The sequence below is a fragment of the Giraffa tippelskirchi genome, chromosome 12 (genome assembly GCF_054371585.1).
Source record: "Giraffa tippelskirchi isolate mGirTip1 chromosome 12, T2T-mGirTip1v1.2.pri, whole genome shotgun sequence".
In the NCBI taxonomy this organism is placed as follows: Eukaryota; Metazoa; Chordata; class Mammalia; order Artiodactyla; family Giraffidae; genus Giraffa; species Giraffa tippelskirchi.
This window is the reverse complement of record NC_137286.1, coordinates 123,600,761-123,622,123: the sequence shown is the minus strand read 5'-3', so window position 1 is coordinate 123,622,123 and position 21,363 is coordinate 123,600,761. Positions and strand designations below refer to the sequence as shown.

At 35.7% G+C, this 21,363-nt stretch overlaps 1 long non-coding RNA gene and 1 pseudogene across 2 annotated transcripts in view; both read left to right on the top strand.

The window, feature by feature from the left end:
- Window positions 1-21,363, top strand: part of LOC145529438 (uncharacterized) — a 975,418-nt gene that overhangs the window by 486,868 nt on the left and 467,187 nt on the right. For both annotated transcript variants that reach the window (XR_014071229.1, XR_014071228.1), the window contains exon 4: window positions 2,538-2,607. This is a non-coding gene — a long non-coding RNA (uncharacterized LOC145529438). The remainder of the gene's footprint in view (window positions 1-2,537; window positions 2,608-21,363) is intronic.
- LOC145530123 (T-complex protein 1 subunit zeta pseudogene) lies at window positions 10,047-14,757 on the top strand (annotated as a pseudogene).

Sequence of the window (21,363 nt, the reverse complement as noted above, 5' to 3'; positions counted from 1 at the left end):
TGTTTAATCTCACCTATTACCTCAAAGAGTCAGACTTGAGCTGTTTAGAAAATTAAGAGTTGAAAGCAGGCCCTCTTTTATTACAGCAATAATTATCACATAGCACATATTAAGGACCGGCTGAGTACTACACAATTTTATATTAACACGTGTTCTTTCTCCTTCCTTTTTGTAAAGTTCTTTGAGTACTGCACTATTTTGTTTTAAATAAACCTCCTTTGTATATATATACAGCTAATCAGGTAAACTTTCAGAACCAAATATTTTTCCTGAAAAATGATATAGAATAGTTAGTACCTACCTGTACCAAATCCAGATTACATGGTGTAATGGTTTTTATTGTGTTTTTCCATTAAATGCAAACATATCTGCTTTCACTATACAATTTTTATGAGTCTAATTTAGTTGCTGCTCAGTGTAACCAGAGACCAAGAAAACTTTGAAGACTATTTACTCTTCCCCTTTTGTTCTCCATATCCAATCAATTATTAGTTTGCCAATGCCCTTGCCTCAATCTCTATAACATGATTACAATTTTACATTCCATAAAACATTCAATGGCTCTCCATAATTTAGCAAATAAACATTAAATAGAGTTAAATGGTGATACAAGGACCTTCATGATTTGTACCTATCACTTTCCCCGCTTTTCATCCCTTGCAGCCAACACTTGCTGATTCTTAGATACAATGGGTCTTAGATGCTGCCTGCCTCTTGAATAATCCACTTCATACACCTGGAAGTCCACACTTCCATCAATGCCCTCCCCTCCATATCTGCCCTTCATCCCCTGAGGTGCCTTCTCAACAGTCAGAATGCAGATCAGCCATCTTCTCCTTTGCTAAACTTACTTGACCTACCCACAAAATATAATTGTGTGTCCTTTGTAAACACCTCTCTTTTAATAATTGTGTCATGGTACTGTAATAATGTGTGTACATGCTTTTGCCTGCACTATAATATCTAAGCTTCTTAAAGACAAAAGGATTATTCCCAAATTAGCTGTTTTCAGAAAGAAAGTGTGAGTATACCCAGTTTGTATACTCAGAAAATGAGTGGTTGTATTAATTTAGAAAATGGTTATCAGAAAAATGAAGCGGGTAATGAAATAAATTTGAAGCTCCATTAAAATGGAATCTTAAATAAAAGGGGTGGTAGAAAAAAACAGTTGATTCTACAGATACCTCTTCAGTGTAATTTTACTTTCACTGCTAAGGTTTTCATTTACATTTCTTTTTAATTTTTAAAGCAAATTAATATCAATGAGAGTTCAATATTAAAAAACATTGGTCAATAAGTATAAAACGCTACAGTTACCGTTAGTTCTATGAAAATATTATAAAACCCATATCCTCTTAAAGTGCATTTTACTATATGAAGGGAAAATTTTAAGTAATTAAATATCCATTGAAACTTCCACTATTGAAACACTACTCACCACAATCCTTTTCCTGTTCAGAAAATGCCAATATCAAAGTTAATACAGCTGTTGAAGGAATGCATTTGAGTCAGTTCTAGGGAGGTGGATGAACATAGAGCCTGTTATACAGAATGAAGTAAGTCAGAAGGAGAAAAACAAATTTTGTGTATTAACGAATGCATATGGAATCTAGAAAAATGGTACTGATGAACCTAACTGCAGGGAAGGAATAGAGATGCACACGTAGAGAACAGACGTTGGACACAGTGGAGGAAGGAGATGGTGGGACAAACTAAGAGAGTAGTATTGGCATATATACACTACCCTGTGTACAATAGTGGTGAGTTACTGTATGGGCACAGGCAGCTCAATCTGATGGTCTCTGACAACCTGGAGGGATGAGATGGGGTGGGGAGTAGGGGTGAGGTTCAGGAAGGAGGGGACATACGTGTACTGGTGGCTGATTCTTATTGTTGTATGACAGAGGCCAACACAATATTGTAAAGCAATTATCCTCCAATTAAATTTTTTAAGTTACTGTATATCGAGTAATTACTTTGTTTTAGAGATTATGGTTGTCTCAGTTCACTTAATTCTCAAAATGGCCATATGGAATAGGTAGTCTGTTTTCATTTAGCTTATTAGGGATCTGTAAATTGGGGATGTGAAATATACTTCCCCATATCACATAGGTGGTAAATAGGACTGCATCATTTTAACTAGGCAATCTATCTTAAGATCTCTTGTCTTCAAACACTGAGACTCTAATATATTGCCTACATGGGTTTCCCTTGTGGCTCAGCTGGTAAAGAATCCACCTGCAATGAGCGAAACCTGGGTTCGATCTCTGGGTTGAGAAGATCCCCTAGAGAATGCAAAGGCTACCCACTCCAGTATTCTGGCCTGGAGAAGTCCATGGACTCTATAGTCATGGGGTCACAAAGAGTCAGACACAATTGAGCGACTTTCACCCATATTGCCTACATGTGTCTTGTGTTAAGAAAACTATATTATAAATCACCTTTTTATTACTTATTAGCTTATTTATGGCAGTGTTATTTTTTTCATGTTTAAACTGAAGCTCTTAAAGATCTCCTATATACTTTTTTTCCCTTAGGATTATTGGAGTAGAAACAAATGGATCTTCTTTTTAAGTATATGAACATAATTTTCATCTGCCAGATAAGGTAATATAGCTCTATGCAACTATATGAATTTTTTTAAACGTTTTCTCCATTGATCTGTATAAAATAAGTCAAACATAAAATTTTGGCATTTAAATGTCAACCAACATATACTGTATTTTTATTTCTTCCTCTTAATTACTTTCTATGAAATTTTACATCTTATTTTATGCTCATGACTTTATCTATAAAGTTATTAATTTGTGTGTATGAGGAATGAATCAGTTTCTGATTCAACCCTTACATGTGAAAAGTCTTTCAAAATATTTGACTCATCATAAAACCCAAGCACTAGGAACAAGATTTGTGATTTACCGTGCTAGTTAATAGGGGTTAAAATACATCATACTATTTTATGATTTCATATTTACTAAATTTTTCCCATGTAAATAATGATTAAGCAAATGAAAGTTAAAACAATATGTGATATCAGTTACAAAAATTTTTGGTCAACTTGGGCCTTTTTGCATGATTGAGATTGTTTATAACGTATAGCTGCTAGGTCAGATGTTGTCGCTTTAGGAATAAGAGATTCTGGAAGTTCTAACACATTTCTCTCTCTAAGGCTTATTATTTGAAGGATTTAATGTCATTGTGCATATACACAGATTCTGGGTTCAAAACAAATAGATAAAGCAATGAAAAATATATTTTCTCTTACCTGGGAGCTGGAAAGTAGTCTTCAGAGGACTATATCAGTCAATGTAGGATGTAATAATTCTAAAACATCAATATCTTAGAAACACAAAGATCTGTTTCTTTCCTACACTACTATATGTCTGTCAATGGAATTGCCTCTTAAATGTCTCTGCCTGCAAGTTCCACATGGGTGCTCTGCCTCTCAGTTTTCACTATGCAGAGCACATTACTTGACCACACCTTATGAAGATTAATGTAATTCTCCAGTATGCCTAGAATTAAAAGAGAACCAGTACAGGGGTAGTATCTATCATAAGTACCAAGATAGTAAGAAAGGATGCCATATTCTCAGGCTAGGCCTCTTAGGCCCATTTTACAATTTTCGGTATTTTCATGGATTTGTTTTCTTACATATTTTTTGTTTTTCCTTTCTAAAATATGTATTATTATTAATAATATTATTGCATGGGTACTGTTGAAGATCCACTTTCTCTGTCTCATTTTTTTGACAGCTCCATTCTTATTGAAGACATAGGGTAGCTCAGGAATGTTATAAATATTTATGGAAGATATGAATTTGATTTGATTTTTAAGTGCTTTTTGGAGAATTATTTACTACATAATATGAATTTAAAATTTAAATGGTGTTTCAATAAGAATAATTTGCTGTTAAGTATTGTTTAGAAGGAAGAGATATTAGGGACTGGAAAAATTAGCTAAAAGTGTCCAGCAATATAAGGATGATGTCATCAGGATCATATAAGGATTCTGACAGTGGAAAGAAACAAATATAAAAGATGAAGAGAGCAAAAAGGAAATCATCTTCTAGAGTCAAATCTTGAGATTAAGAAAAACAAATCCAAGAAGTGTCAAATGACATCTAAAACATCAGAGTGGATGTGCGGAGCTACATGTAACCATCGTCATCTTACTTTGACTGTATTCTCTCTGGAACCCCAAGGCTTTTCTGCTTCATACTACACTCATACAAGAAAAATCTGTAGGAATATCAGTTTTTTTTACATGGCTTCTTTGTTACATCTGATACAAGGACTGAAAAAGTAAATCCAATTCTACAAAGGAAGTCACACATTATTTAAATTAAATCAAACCACTGCCTCACTGTTTATAATGAGGCCTGTGATAATGCATTCTGTGCAAAATGTACGATTGACTTACTTTTGTATGAGATGTCAGGTTTTGACCAGATAGAGCAGCATCTTCACAGAGAAAATTGCTACAGAACTAGAGGCCATAGAAAAATAAAATAAATTTTCAGTTTTAAGAAGATAGATATAAATGTCCCTATGAGGCTCTTAAACACGCTCACTATTTCATGTATTTTTTCTTGTCTTATTCCTTGTATAATATAAATATTATATTAATAGCTACAGGGTTCTAAATGTATCATGCAGGGCAAGGATACAAACTCGAAAGAATGAAAAATACAGGAATTAAAGAAAACAATATATTTAAATCCTTTTTCTATTACAATATTGCTTTGCTCAGTTTCATTAAAACTCAAGCCATGCTTCTAGCTATGGGCCAAACAATATTATTTATTTAAATATGACAGTATATCATTTAAATAAAATTGTTCTGAAGAACTAACGCATACCTTGGCCTGTTTACAAGAATAAATTCTTTTTTGAGCTATAGTTGCAGGGCTGATAGGTACAAAGAAAGTGCTTTTCAAATTAAAATACATTATAACGTTGCAGCATGCTATTAAGGAAGGTGATTACATATGTGTCCATCTTTAAGCCTTTACATAAAATTTTATTTTAAAGTTCATGTCATGGATTTCAAGTATTAATACAGTTGTCAGTAACAATTGCATTTGATATTTCAGGAATTTCATCCCCCTGTATAGCTCCATGCATACCTTTTTCACTGAAATCTCTTGAGCATTAATATATAAATATGGTATATTTAGGTAATATTTAGGTATATTTAAGTATATCTAGGTAATTATTTAGGTATAATTTAGGTATATTAGGTAATCTCTGGAGCATTAAAATACAAATATGGTATATTTAGGTAATATTTAGGTATTTCTACTCAAAAGCAACTGTCAAATATTAAATACATGGAACAACTTATGTGTACTTTTTAAGATTTTTACTTTCTATATGGGTATCTATCCTTCTAGCTCTGTCTGTTTTCTTCAAAGTATTATGGGTGTATGTCCTGACAGTTTCTTAATAAAAACAATTCTTGAAGATTTCAAATAGTTGTAAATTGAAGTTCATGAATTCTTTTAAACTATCCGAGTTACACTATCATATGAATGGCCTCTGTCATTTTATTTCCTTTGTGCCTTGACCAGTATGGATCAAGAATTTTTTTTATATTTATCTAAAACAAATTTAAAACAGAGTTTTATAACAGATTTCATGAGCATATTAATTTACTTTTATACAATTTTATTAATAAAGGCATGCATTTTTAAAGTTACTAATTATAACATTAATTTGGGGTACAAAGAAAAGACAAAGCAAAACAAAAACAACCCAAAAAAGCCCTCCTACCTAAGTCTACTTAATTTTATGTTAGAAAAATTAAATCTCCTCTTTTGTAGTACTTCAAAAGCCAACTTTTGAAGTTAGTCTTCTTCCTTCAATCTAAAGAGATTATTTAAGAGAAAATGAAATGAGAATGAAATTCAGTGATGAGTAATCTAAAGTGTTGGTGTGAAAGAACACCATTCTGAGAGAAATTCTACCTTTGAGGGAACTAGAGTGGAAATAAGACAATTTATTCAAAGACACAATATCTAGGTAACTAAATATAAAATGTATACATTATATATTTTTTCATCATTATATCAAGACCATTTATTTACAGTTCCTTCAAAGTGTTTATCTTCCTGTGTTGATTGAGAATGCAACTTTTTAAGAGAAGGGAGAAAGGCTAACATGTCTGGGAATCCAGGCTTTGGGGTTTTATAAGTTCTGTGTTAAGACATTCAGTCATGTACAACTCTTTGCAACCCCACGTACTGTAGCCCTCCAGGTTCCTCAGTCCATGAAATTCTCTAGGCAAGACTACTGTAGTGGGTAGCCATTACCTTCTCCAGGGGATCTTCCCAACCCAGGGACTGAACTCGGGTCTCCTGCATTGCACGCAGATTCTTTACCATCTGAGCTACCAGAGAAGCCCGTGGGGTTCCATAATGAGGGTTAAAACATTCAGTAGAATAGTAGGACTAGAACCCTTAGTTACCACTGAGGAGAAAATGATAACCAAATAAGAAACAAGAATATCTTTCCCATTGGGTAGCTAAATCTTCCAGTGAAAGATTGTAGCAGAAGATGTTATATTTGAAGAAATTATTCAGAAGACTTGTTCCTTTTTCTATGGTAGACCAGTTTGTTTCTTTTATACCTTCTTCAGTTGATTTTAAGGTTTTTACTCTGAGATGTCTAGCATGAATACAGTGCTCTGAAAGGTTTTAGATGACACATTATACTTGATTGACACTTGACTCAAAGTTACCTGTTTATCCATGTAACTACTGGTCTCACACTTATTGGTACAAACTGGCTCCAAACTCAGAGCCATTAATGCCAGGGACTATGTTTTAAATATCACTCTATTGTTACTGCTGAAAATACTCGATGGGACATCTCAGGGCCTAAGATATCAAGGATCAAATGAAGAAACACAGAGTCCATTCACTTTTTTTGTAGTTTAGCTCATTGAAGTATAAGGGATTCCCAGGTGGCACTAGTGGTAAAGAACTCACCTGCCAATGCAGGTAGATATAAGAGACGCAGGTTCAATCCCTGAGTACAGAAGATCTCCTGGAGGAGGGCGTGGGAACACACTCCAATATACTTGCCTGGAGAATCCAATGGACAGAGGAGCCTTGGCAGGCTACAGTCCATAGGGATGCAGAGTCAGATACAGCTGAAGTGACTTAAAAGGAACATTGCAGTGTAATTGATTTACAATGTAGTGTTAATTTCTGCTCAACAGCAAAATGATTCAGTTATATATATATATACATATATATGTTTAATGTTATATATATATCAGTTCAGTTCATTTCAGTTGCTCAGTCATGTCCGACTCTTTCTGATCCCATGAACCGCAGCATGCCAGGCCTCCCTGTCCATCACCAACTCCCAGAGTTTACCCAAACTCATGTCCATTGAGTTGGTGATGCCGTCTAACCATCTCATCCCCTGTCATCCCCTTCTCCTCCTGCCTTCAATTTTTCCCAACATCAGGGTCTTTTCAAATGAGTCAGCTCTTCGCATCAGGTAGCCAAAGTATTGGAGTTTCAGCTTCAACATCAGTCCTTCCAATGAACACCCAGGACTGATTTCCTTTAGGATGGACTAGTTGGATCTCCTTGCAGTCCAAGGGACTCTCAAGAGTCTTCTCCAACACCACAGTTCAAAAGCATCAATTCTTCTGTGCACAACTTTCTTTATAGTGCAACTCTCACATCCATACATGACTACTGGAAAAACCATAGCGTTGACTAGACGGACCTTTGTTGGGAAAGTAATGTCTCTGCTTTTTAATATGCTGTATAGGTTGGTCATAACTTTCCTTCCAAGGAGTAAGCATCTTTTAATTTCATGGCTGCAATCACCATCTGCAGTGATTTTGGAGCCCCCAAAAATAAAGTCAGCCACTGTTTCCACTGTTTCCCCATCTATTTGCCATGAAATTATATATATATATATATATATATATATATATATATATATATATTATTTTCCATAATGCTTTGTCATAGGATATTGAATATAGTTCCCTTTGCTATACAGTAGGACCTTGCTGTTTATCCATCCTAATATAATTGTTTGCATATGTTTTTCCTAAATTCCCAATCCTTCCTTCTTCCTTCTCCCTCCTCCTTGGCAACCAGAAGTCTGCTCTCTATGTCTGTGAGTCTGTTTCTGCCTCATAGATAAGTTTGTTTGTGTTATATTTTTAGATTCCACCTATAAATATTATCATATGGTATATGTCTTTCTCTTTCTGACTGACTTCACTTAGTATGGTAATTTCTAGATCCAGTCATAGTGCTACAAATGGCATTATTTCATTCTCTTTTATGGCTAAGTATAGTCACTTTTGTTCCTACTTTTTCACCCAGGAACTTTTCTATTTTCTTATATTCTATGTTATTTTTAGTGTCCTTAACATGTCCCAGATGCTCAAGGATATCCTCTGTGCTAAACTGGAGCATTCCCTTTACATTTTACTGGTATCATCACCTCTGTTGTATACTATCATATTTTTTCACCTAGATTCTGACAGGTATCATGTCCAGCACTTGTGAAAGAACAGAATCTGCCATTAGGCACCTTATCTCCACCAGATACTGCTAACAGTAAAATAAGAATCCTACCTAGAAATACCAGAGCAGACAGAAGCTTATGTAAAGTAAGACTTGTATCTTATTAACTGGATGTCCATATTGTCTAGATCTTTTCCTCCCTATAAAACTCATGATCCTTAATACATAGTAGGTTATCAAGAAAGAAAAGAGTAATCATCTAGCCATTTCCACAACATAAAGATGATAGATTATGGCAACATTTCCTAATGATCGTATCTTCCTGTGGAAGATTAGCTTCTTATAACATTTAGAACTTGCTAATTAAATGAGTCCAAGAAATATCTTCTGACAGTTTAGAAGGTTAAAAATTAGATAAGCATTTTCAAAACTGATGTTGGTTTGATACATGATAATAACTGCCAGAAATCCATTTGATAGAAGGTAATAGTTGTCATTTAAAAATATTCTTTGATGAAATATGTTTGTGAAGTACTCCATGATTATATATCTCCCTTGTGAAGATTCAAAGGGAACATGAATAAAGCAATAATTTTAAGATTTCCTACACCAAAAACATCTACTGACTTTCAGCACAGCATTTCTAACATTTATTTGAGTATGGAAGATATTTTTGAATCATTGTTTCATAGAATGGGTATTGGCAAATCCAGGCTTAAAATGATAGTGAATATGCTTAACAATGCTGGTGTCAATAGAAAACATTAAATCAAAATTATACAATTTCTACATATAACCCAGGGAAAGGTAATGATTCATATTATAATTTTCTAAAGCTTACAAATATAACAAAAAAGGCTCTCTCCATTAAAGTGAACAATTATAAATAACTATGTATGTCTTGTAAAAGAAAAAAGCATAAGGAGAAATAAATGTTAAGGTACATTTAATACAGAACTTTGACCCATTGGTTGTTTTAAAACATACATTTCATCTGTATGCTCTTTTCTAAAAATGAGAACAAGATACCAAAAAAAAAAAAAGTGGTAAATCGACTGCCTTAGCATTTACAGGAGGATAAGGAGAATATATAGACTTTTATTAGATTTTTTAGAGCAACACTGAAGATGGATGAAAACTGTGAACAAAGACTAGAGGCCAAGAAACAAAAGAAAATTATTTTGCTCTTGTCAAAAGAGTGGGATAGAAAATGGAATCAGTAGTAGATACCTGGAGAGTTAGCAAAGCTCAGGTCATGTAAAGTCTTGTTTACCATCCAGAGGTACTTGTTCTTCATTGTCAAGGTCTTGGGAAGAAACTCAGGGGGTTAGTAGAAGGGCTTGATAATATTGATTTGTAGTAAGCTCACACTGAAAGCATCAAACTTCAGTGTACCAAGGTAACCACTGAGACAGGAAATGTGGTTTGAGTGACCCTGAGGTATAGTTAAAGTGAGCAGTTGTGAGGTTTGAGGAATAGGAGGGTAGTCTTAGATCTGGCCTAGTGACTGGATGATAGTACTACTGATGAAGGTAGAGTTAGGATGCAGAACACATATAAGGTGAGTGGAGAATAGTGATATCCAATAAGGTCAGGGAGAGAATTTAGTAGCTTGTAAAAAATACAAATGAACTATGGACAGATGTTTGTGACATTGCACAGGAGACAGGGATCAAGACCATCCCCATGGAAAAGAAATGCAAAACAGCAAAATGGCTGTCTGAGGAGGCCTTACAAATAGCTGGGAAAAGAAGAGAACTGAAAAGCAAAGGAGAAAAGGAAAGATATTCCCATCTGAGTGCAGACTTCCAAAGAATAGCAAGGAGAGATAAGAAAGCCTTCCTCAGTGATCAGTGCAAAGAAATAGAGGAAAACAACAGAATGGGAAAGACTAGAGATCTCTTCAAGAAAATTAGAGATACCAAGGGAAGATTTCATGCAAAGATGGGCTCAATAAAGGACAGAAATGGTATGGACCTAACAGAAGCAGAAGATATTAAGAAGAGGTGGCAAGAATACACAGAAGAACTGTATAAAAAAAGATCTTCATGACCAGATAATCACGATGGTGTGATCACTCACCTAGAGCCAGACATCCTGGAATGTGAAGTCAAGTGGACCTTAGAAAGCATAACTACCAACAAAGCTAGTGGAGGTGATGGAATTCCAGTTGAGCTATTTCAAATCCTAAAAGATGATGCTGTGAAAGCATCAATATGCCATCAAATCTGGAAAACTCAGCAGTGGCCACAGGACTGGAAAAGGTCAGTTTTCATTCCAATCCCAAAGAAAGGCAATGCCAAAAATGCTCAAACTACTCCACAATTGCACTCATCTCACACGCTAGTAATAGTAAAGTGATGCTCAAAGTTCTCCAAGCCAGGCTTCAGCAATACGTGAACCATGAACTTCCAGATGTTCAAGCTGGTTTTAGAAAAGGCAGAGGAACCAGGGATCAAATTGCCAACATCTGATGGATCATCGAAAAAACAAGAGAGTACCAGAAAAACATCTATTTCTGCTTTATTGACTATGCCAATCTCCTTTGACTGTGTGGATCACAATAAACTGTGGAAAATTCTGAAAGAGATGGGAATACCAGACCATCTGACCTGTCTCTTGAGAAACCTGTATGCAGGTCGGGAAGCAACAGAACTGGACATGGAACAACAGGCTGGTTCCAAATAGGAAAAGGAGTACATTAAGGCTGTATATTGTCACCCTGCTTATTTAACTTATATGCAGAGTACATCATGAGAAACGCTGGGCTGGAAGAAACACAAGCTGGAATCAAGATTGCCGGGAGAGATAGAAATAACCTCAGATATGCAGATGACACCACCCTTATGGCAGAAAGTGAAGAAGAACTAAAAAGCCTCTTGATAAAAGTGAAAGAGGAGAGTGAAAATGTTGGCTTAAAGCTCAACGTTCAGAAAACTAAGATCATGGCATCTGGTCCCATCACTTCATGGGAAATAGAGAAACAGTGGAAACAATGTCAGATTTTATTTTGTTGGGCTCCAAAATCACTGCTGATGGTGATTGCAGCCATTAAATTAAAAGACACTTCCTCCTTGGAAGGAAGGTTATGGCCCACCTAGATAGCATATTGAAAAGCAGAGACATTACTTTGCCAACAAAGGTCCATCTAGTCAAGGCTATGGTTTTTCCAGTAGTCATGTATGGATGTGAGAGTTGGACAGTGAAGAAAGCTTAGCGCCAAAGAATTGATCTTTTGAACTGTGGTTTTGGAGAAGTCTCTTGAGAGTCCCTTGGACTGCAAGGAGATCCAACCAGTCCATCCTAAAGGAGATCAATCCTGGGTGTTCTTTGGAAGGACTGATGTTGAAGCTGAAACTCCAATATTTTGGCCACCTCATGTGAAGAGTTGATTCATTGGAAAAGACCCTAATGCTGGGAAGGATTGGGGGCAGGAGGAGAAGGGGACAACAGAGGATGAGATGGTTGGATGGCATAACCGACTCGATGGATATGGGTTTGGGTAAACTCCGGGAGTTGGTGATGGACAGGGAGGCCAGGTGTGCTGAGATTCATGGGGTCGCAAAGAGTCAGACACTACTGAGCGACTGAACTGAACTGAATTGAAAAAATACAGATATGACCCACCACCAGATACATGTGTATATCTAGAAAGTAATGTGAGGAATAAAGGGTGCAGATACACCTTTAAGAATAACTAATGCATAAGCAACATGTGATTGCATAGATAAAAAATACTAGCAGAGACAGATGGTGATATTGAGAAGGAACCATCACAGAGAGAAGAACCAGTGGATAAAGACATCAAGCATAGAGAAGCATTATAGAAAGTGCATTATGAAGCCACCTCAGCAAAGAGATCAAGTATGGTCAGTTCAGCAAAGGTTAGCTGAATTTGGCAATTAGAAACTCACTGATATTTTGTATAAAGAATTCTGAATTTGCAGTAAAGAAAAAGTAAGTTTTTGGCCACACTGAACTGCCTCAGGGCTTTCCATCTGCCAAGATCCTTATCTTCCTCTGCTGGGTCAGCTATGGTGGCTGCAAAGATCCTAAACCCCAAGGCCGAGGTGGCTTGAGCCCAAGCAGCATTGGTGGTCAATATCAGTGCAGTGCAGGGGTACAAGGGATGTAGTGAAAGGTTGTTGCTGGACCACGAAAAGACGGCCGGGATTCTGGGCCTCCGGAGGAGAAGAATTCAATCCGGGGCCAGAGATGAGACTTGATCGCTCAGAGCTTTTGTACGATAGAGTTTATTAAAGTATAAAAGGGATAGAGAAAGCTTCTGACATAGGCATCAGAAGGGGGCAGAAAGAGTACCCCCTTGCTAGTATTAGCAATGGAATTATATATTCTGTAATTAATTATTACACTGAATCAAAAGAATGTCTGGAGGTTGGAAAGACCTCACCAGACCCACTCCCATAGTTTATATTTTAGGATAACAGGATTAGCATTTGACAATAGAAAGATCCTCCAGACCCACTCCCGTCATATACATTCTAATATTTCAGGATTAGTCAGAAGGTTTTCAGGAAGAAGAAACTGTCCTTCAGCTGGATACATTGTTGTTGTATAATCCCTAGTATAGAGTTTAAACTGAGTTGTGTAATTGACTAAGACTAAGGAATGCAGAGGAAAAAAGAAAAAAAAGTTTGTCTTTTTCTCCTCCTTGAGAATTCCAGACCCCTCTCTCCATGGGGAACCCTAGACTTCTTATCAACCTGCCTAGGAGATGATTCTTTCAGTAGGATGTGCTGAAGATCAACTTGGAACCTAAAGGCACCATGAAGATGCTTGCTTCTGGTGATAGAGACATCAAGCTACTAAAGATGGAAATGTGCTGCTTCACAAATTGCAAATTCAACACCTGACAACCTCCTTAACAGCCAAAGTAGCAACAGCCCAGGATGACAAAACTGTGGATGGTATACTTTCAGTGTCCTAATCATTAGAGAGCTCATAAGCACATGGCTCTCTACATGTTTGAAGGTCTTCATCCCAGAATAATTACAAAAATATTTGAAGCTTTAAAGGAAATGCACGTCAGTTTTTGGAACAAAGTAAATAAAGAGATGGACAAGGAAACACTTATAGATAAACGTGCCCTGGACATCTCTATGAACTAAAGTTCATGCTGAACTTGCTGATGTCTTAACAGAGGCTGCAGTTAACTCTATTTTGGGCATAAAAAGAAAAGATGAACCTATTGACCTCATCATGGTTGAGATCATGGGGATGAAACATAAGCCTGAAACCAATCCAGGCCTAATCAGAGGTCTTGTTTTGGACGATGGGGCACAGCATCCTAATATGAAAAAGAGTAAAGGAGGTATGCATCCTCAGATACAATATGGTGTCATTAGAATATGAAAAAAAAAAACAGAGATGAATTCTGTTGTTTTTTTTTTTTTACAAGAGTGCAGAGGAGAAGGAGAAACTAGTAAGAGCTAAAAGAAAATTCATTGAAGACAGAGTCAAAAAATAATAGACCTGAAAAAGAAAGTCTGTAGTGATTCAGATAAAGAATTTGTTGCTCTTTGTTGAAAGGAAATTGACCCCATTTTCTTAGATGCTTTTGAAAAGAAGGCAGACTAGATCTGAGAAGAGCTAAAAGGAGAAATACCGAAAGGCTGACTCTTGCTTGTGGTGGGCTAGCCCTAAATTCTCTTGGTGGCCCAAATCCTGATTGTTCGGGATGCGCAGACTTGTCTATGAACATCCATCAGAAGAAAAGAAGTTCACCTTTGTTGAGAAATTAAACGGTCATTGTCCTATCACATTATTGGTCAAAGGACCAAATAAGCACACACTTACTCAAATCAAAGGTGCAATCATAAACGGCTTTAGGGCTAATAAAAATGCTACTGATGATGGCTGTGTAGTTCCAGGTGCTGGTGGAGTGGACAAGGCAATGGCAGAAGTGTTGATTAAATACAAGCCCACTGTAAAGGTCAGGACCCAGTTTGGAGTGCATTTACTGATGCCTTGCTCATTATCCCCAAATTCTTGTTCAGCATTCTGGTTTTAAACCTTTGGAAACATTAGTTAAAATTCAAGCAGAACATTCAGAATCAGGTCTACTTGTGGATGTGGACTTGAACACAGGTGAGCCAGTGGTAGCAGAAGAAGTAGATATATGGGGTAAATATTTTGTGTAGAAACAGCTTCTTCACTTCTGCACTGTTATTGCCACCAACATTCTCCTGATTAATGAGATCATGAGAGGTGAAACAAATTCTGTAAAACACTGAACTGAAGCTTCCCTTGTATCATCTGAATTGTGAAGGCTCTACACAACGATCCAAGAATATAGCTACAGAATTTTTGTCCATGCTTCAAAGAATTTTCTTTTTTTTAAATTTTAAATTAGTTTATTTGTCTATTTTTTAACTTTACAATATTGTATTTGTTTTGCCATACATTGACATGAATCCACCATGGGTGTACGTGTTTTCCCCTTCCAGAACCCCCCTCCCATCTCCCTCCCCATCCCATCCCTCCAGGTCATCCTGGTGCACCAGCCCTGAGTGCCCTGGAATTTTCAAAGTATTTTCTTTTCTTTTTACACATAAAAAAGGAGAGAACTCTGGTGCTTATTCAGATTCTGAAGTTCTGAAATTATAATCACAGTATTTTTGAAATTGCACTGCAGGTGCTGGTGGAGTGGACAAGGCAAAATAACTCCAAACTGTGTCACATACAGGGGCCATAAATTACCCAATAAACAGGATGTTTTGCTTTAGCTTCAGTGATATAAACATACATGTTAGATAAGCATATGTTATCTACCTTGTTATTTAAATTTTCCTTGAAAAGCACACAAAAAAAGAGACAACTTAAGTTGCAATAAATCTAGATGTTCCAGATTAAGTACTTTTTATAGAAATTCTCTTGTTGAGCTTTCTATGGAATTAACTAAAATTTAGTTTCAGATAAGGAGGAAGTTAAGACGATAAATTTTTCATTTATCTCTATTATTTTGGTGAACAAAATTGAAACTATTATGCAGAATTAGAAATATTAAGTTGGACCATAAAGAAAGCTGAGAGCCAAAGAATTGATGCTTTTGAATTGTGGTATTGGAGAAGACTCTTGAGAGTCCCTTGGGCTGCAATGAGATGAAACCAATCACTCCTAAAGGAAATCAATCCTGAATATTCATTGGAAGGACTAAAGTACTGACGCTAAAGCTGAAGCTCCAATACTTTGGCCACCTGATGCAAAAAACTGACTCACTGGAAAAGACTCTTACGCTGGGAAAGTTTCCTCAAACTTCCCTGCAGAAGGAGAAGAAGGGGGCAACCAAAGATAGGATGGTTAGATAACATCACTGTTCCAGGAGACAGTGAAGGACCCTGAGGCCTGGCATGCTGCAGTACATGGGGTTGCAAAGAATCGGACATGACAGCTACAAAAACAATTTAGAAGAAAATTACCATAGGAAACTTCTTGTCTAGCCTTTTATTTACAGATTAGAAAACTGATGGACGGTGATATGGAGGAAATGGAAAACACATCTAACTTGTCTTAATTAGAGAAACCTTCTTAATTAATAATTTTATATAGTTTGAGACAGGCAATCATCTAGCATTAAAATGGATAAGAAATCTGTGTTTTTAACTTTGTTCACTGACACAAAGAGATTTGGCTCAACTCTGTAATAAAAATTGCATTTAGTCATGACACTTTTGGTTGACATTTACCAAGATGTCATCAAGTAGGTAATTGAACTTAATTCTTTTTCATGCTGTAATGTTATGGTGATAGTCTCAGTTGCACAGGGTATAATAAAACAGAGATTAGAGCTGTTGATGCTGAATTTTTATTTCTTCCAACCAAATGACATCAAAACAAATTAAAAAAATGGAAAAATTCCTACTAGTGACTTGTAATAAACCTGGGCTTTATTTTTCTATGTTTCTATACAGAGTGGTTTTTCTTTAGTGGAAATAAGAAATAATAATGGAAAATAGAGAGTCTTTCCCTGGAGTAGCCAAAAAGAGCAATTCACTGGTGACCAGTCTCAATTGCTTTAGTACAATAAAGGATATTGATTCATGGGTGTTGCACAAAGAGTGAGGACTTACAGCCCTAATGTGCCTAGGAGAGTAAATGATATAAGGGGAATAAGTTCAGTAGTAAAATGGGATCAGGGAAAACGCTAATATAATATTCTGTGGTGAAAAACTTCAGACTTGTTGCAGTATTTAAAATGTAGCATGATTTTTTATTTTTTTTAAATGCACGATAGATACATAAAGCAGACCACTAAGCCGAAAACAAAGGGAGAAAAGGGATCCAAAATCAACAGACCAAAAATAAAAGGGGATTACAGTTATGGGAACTGAGAATGAAGACAGAAGCTGAGCTGAACAAGACTGACAGCAAAAGGATAATGAGAGGTGAAAGAGCTGAGAGGCAGTGCAGAGGGAAAGCTACAAGCTAACCGGACAGAAAGAAGGACGCTGACTACAGGGTAATCAAAGAGTAGCAGCCGTATGATGACAGGAAGGAGTGACAGTAAATTATACAAAAGGCAAAGGGGAAACCATGCATTAGAAACACTGGTTGATGTGCGGGAAGGATATGTTGGATTTGTAAAAACAGTATTGTGTTTATTAAAGGGATGGCTGCATTAATATATTAAACTTGATGTCAAATTTCAATAAAAGACACATTTGGAATTTATACTTTTGAACATATTTGGCATTTTATCTTTGTACATATGCAAGATTTTGCTGTATTTTCAAAGCTCTACTAAAGGAAGCCATAAGTTTCAAGGTGATCAGATGGGGAATTTGAAATGTGTAAGCATGTAAAATGATTAGGTACAGTAGAGAATGAACATTTAATCAGTTAAATTTCCCAAAAGTAAAATAGTTTTGACAGAGCTAGTAAATTAAATCTGAACCCAAGGGGGTCAGTTCAATTAGATTAGTCTGCTTCTGGTTCATACTGGGGGTGAGAGAAGGTTATAGATGACCCTTCTGAACCTTAAATGATTCCAATTCATTTGATGGGTTGACTACTTTCTCCTTGTGATATTCTTTCTTTTCTGGCTTGTGTCATGCTGTCTGTATCAACTGTTTTTTGTCATTGTTGTTTTAATTTTTTTTTTTTAACTCCTTCCCACTCCTACCTCCATCTCACTCTCTAAATATGGAGGTATTTTCAACCCACTTTCTTTATACTCTCTGCCCTTCAAGTTCATTTCCTTCAGGAATGCAATACTTAATCTGGGAAAATAACTCCAAACTGTGTCACTAGCTGTGAACTTCCCCTGGATTCTCCCATTGAGTAGTGGGGAATTTCACTTTTCTATGTTGCTGTTTTGGCAACAAGATAGCTGATTCTGAACTTTTTCTTGTTCATATTTTTTTATATTTATTCTGTTTCCTATTTTTACATTTTTTTCTTTTTTTCTCCTTCTGTTAATGACACTAGTATCATCTCAGCTTCCCAGGCTTGAAACCCTGGAAACCTTCACCTTACCCCTCACAAATCATGAGTTATAAGGCCTTCAATTCTTCCAAGTAATGCCACATATGATTCATTCATGTGTTAATTTAACAAAATGTAATCTACTATTTCTTAGGTAATTTTTATAACTGTCGAACATCTGGGATATTGTTGAAAATGTCCCATCCACATTCCTTACCTCATAAATTTTCTAATGATGAAAAAGAATACAATATAACAGTTTAAGTAGTATGTGTTTCTCTTGGATGACATTTGAAAGTAAATGCATTTCTTTCCTCAAGCTCAATAAAAGGCCACTCATTTCAAAATGCTGTTTATAGTCAATTCTTATTAAAAATAAGGTTTTTTTTCCCTAGAGTTGCAATCCATTAAAGTTTCTTAAATGTACTGAATGACATCATTTTAAAATATTCTATGATCAAACATGACCAAACACTTGGAGTAAGGACCCCCTGAAATGCCCTGTATAGCAAAGCTAAGTTTCAAAGTCTGTCTTACTCTCCAAAAATCCCTAAAATGTGATTTTTACAGCATTCTTTTAAAAATAGGTTTGCATGACAGAGCTCCTAGTCAAGTATGCTTTTTTAATATCACTTGGCATTTTTTTCACTTTCTCCTCAGGAAAGTAGAAAATAATAATAATGGAAAAAAGCAAAATAATGCTTTCAACTTCAACATTCAGGAAAACATTCCGAGTCTTGTTTTAGACTAAACAATCAGTATTTCCTCTAGCCCTTCTGTGTGAACATTTTTGAACCAATAAATTTGTATTTCTAACTCCCACCTTTCTTCCTGGAAGTTCTTTCCACTCACGTATTTTGTGAACACTGACAAGGTACACAGTAGTCTAATATGGTTCTGCCCTTCCCATATTTCTGTTTCAACTAAAACCCCTCATTTGAACTATTGTGAGAGCCTCCTGATGTTTTCTTATGCTCTGCATTTCCAATCCAATCCTGTATTAGCTCTGGATTTATCATATTATAAAAGTAAATTATTCCATATTTATTTAGATACACAATAAATGATCTGAATGACTGCCTAGATGTCATTACATTGTTTAACCATCAAGAACATTTTCTAGATACATGCTACAATTAATTGTAACAAATATTTACCAGATAATGGACACACTGAAGGGAGATTTCATTAAATATATTGATAAATGGACAATAATTTTCTATATTATTTTTTACTGGTCAACTTGAAAAGACTGCCTATAATTACTTATGTTTATTTCAATGCTCCAAAACAATTTAACTATTTATTGGCACATCTATAATAATTTCCTATTGACATTTCAGGTGAAAACACAAGAGTGAATTCAAAGATCAAAAAGATTACACTGTTAGTATAATTCAGTTCTCTTCTATCAGCAAATATTAGTGTCTCTGATTTATAACATCTCTTCAGTTTTTCATGTAGCAAATTATTTTCCCTCCCTTCTTCCTTCCTTCCTTTCTTTCTTTCTATGTTCTCCTATTTCTCTTTATCTTTGCCTCCCTCTCATCACGTGTAAACACACACATATCTTCACTTCTTATATACACACACACAGAGCCCTGTCCCAGAGAGGAATTACTTTTTATTTGTCTGACAAGATTGGTACCTGTTGTAACACATATGCTGTATTTTTTAATTAGACTCATGGGATTAAATTAATTTACCCCAAATCAAGACTTACTAAAAATTCTAAGTGCAGACAACCACTATGCGCATTCTTTTATGAGACCTACAGATATAGCCTCTGATTAAAAACAACAAAAAAAAATTATACCTTTTTGTTTTTCATTTTAGGACAAATTTTGATTCTAAAATTAACATGCAGGATGCTCAATTCAGGAAGAAACACTACTCACGTAGAGGAAACATTTCAGTTATTATCTCCCTCTCCTTGTCCATGCTCCTGCTCAATCGTGCCTGACTCTTTGTGAACCTTTGGACTGTAACCATCAGTCATCTCTGTCCATGGTATTTTTCAGGCAAGAATCCTGGAGTGGGTTGCCATTTCCTTTTCCAGGGGATCTTCCCAGCTCAGGAATAAAACCTGCATCTCCGGAGTCTCCTGCATTGCAGGCATATTCTTTACCGCTGAGCTATCAGGGAAGCCATCTCCCTCTCATACTTCAATAATTACACAGATTAGTTTACATTTTCTGGTTAACCATGACCCCATTAATACATAAATTCCATATTTATTTGCAATAGTGATGTAAGAGCAAATAAATCCTGTTGGTAATATTTTATATAATATTAGAAAATACCAAAAAAGTTATGCAGCTTCAGTACCTTTCACCAGCACAGCATTATTGAAAAGATTTGAATCAGAGAGCAGTTAGGAGGGTCATACTCACTCCCACTTGTCACAGTCCCATCACTCGATATGGGATTAAGCATGGCTGTTTCCCACTTATAAGTAAATTCTGAAGTCCAATCCATTTGAGACCCCTTAAAAAAAAAAAAAAACAAAGAAATTGTCTCTTTTCCAAAGCTACTCCTCCCATTTGTGCTCAGAATATGAATTGACTCTTTGTACTGAAAAGTGCATGCTGTGCCTTCTTCATTCCCCTGGACCTGAAAGCTCACTCAAGCCTCACTTATTTTAAAATGACCACCCTTTTTTTTTTTTTTTTTTTTGGTTGAGAGTAAAACAGAATGTTCATGACTAGTATTTAAGTCTTCCACATGGCTTTAATGGATATCCACTGGTACTTAAGAGATATCCACTAGTACTGAAAAGGGAAAAGAAATGAGTCCTTAGCAATTTAAAAATGCAATTAAATAAGAATATATTGACGTCTAAAACTTCACTTCTTATATAATCATAAAATTTTAGTGCTTGGAAAGAATATTAGTTAATTTCTTCTTTCAGTAGCAAAGAAATTGAGGCCCATAATGGAAATCCAAATTACTCAATTGATGTTTATACTTGATTTATGCTTGATTCATGCTCATATCATAAGCCATGTCTTCTTCTCAATGACTAGAGAAGACTCATTAAAAAGTCTTTTCTTCAATACTTATGGTGCAAGCAGTAGGTAGTGGAGTAAAATACAACAAAGCAGCCTAATGACTCCTTTCCCTTCATTGAAAGAAATGGCCTGCCCTAGATACCGACAAACACTGGTTCCGTCCTCACTTTCTGTCTTCTACTCTTCCCAGTCTCACTTCCAAGCTGAAACTGCTTTATCATTGGTCTTCCTCTCTAGTATTTTAAATTAAAATCTATTTTAATTTAAATATAAATAATATATTTATAAATAAAAAAATGTGTATGTACATATAGAATGGATAAACTTAGATTAATTGCAATGCTGTGTTTGCCTCATAAAAGTCAGAATTTTTTAATGTATGTTTTCTTAAAGAAAATTTGTTTA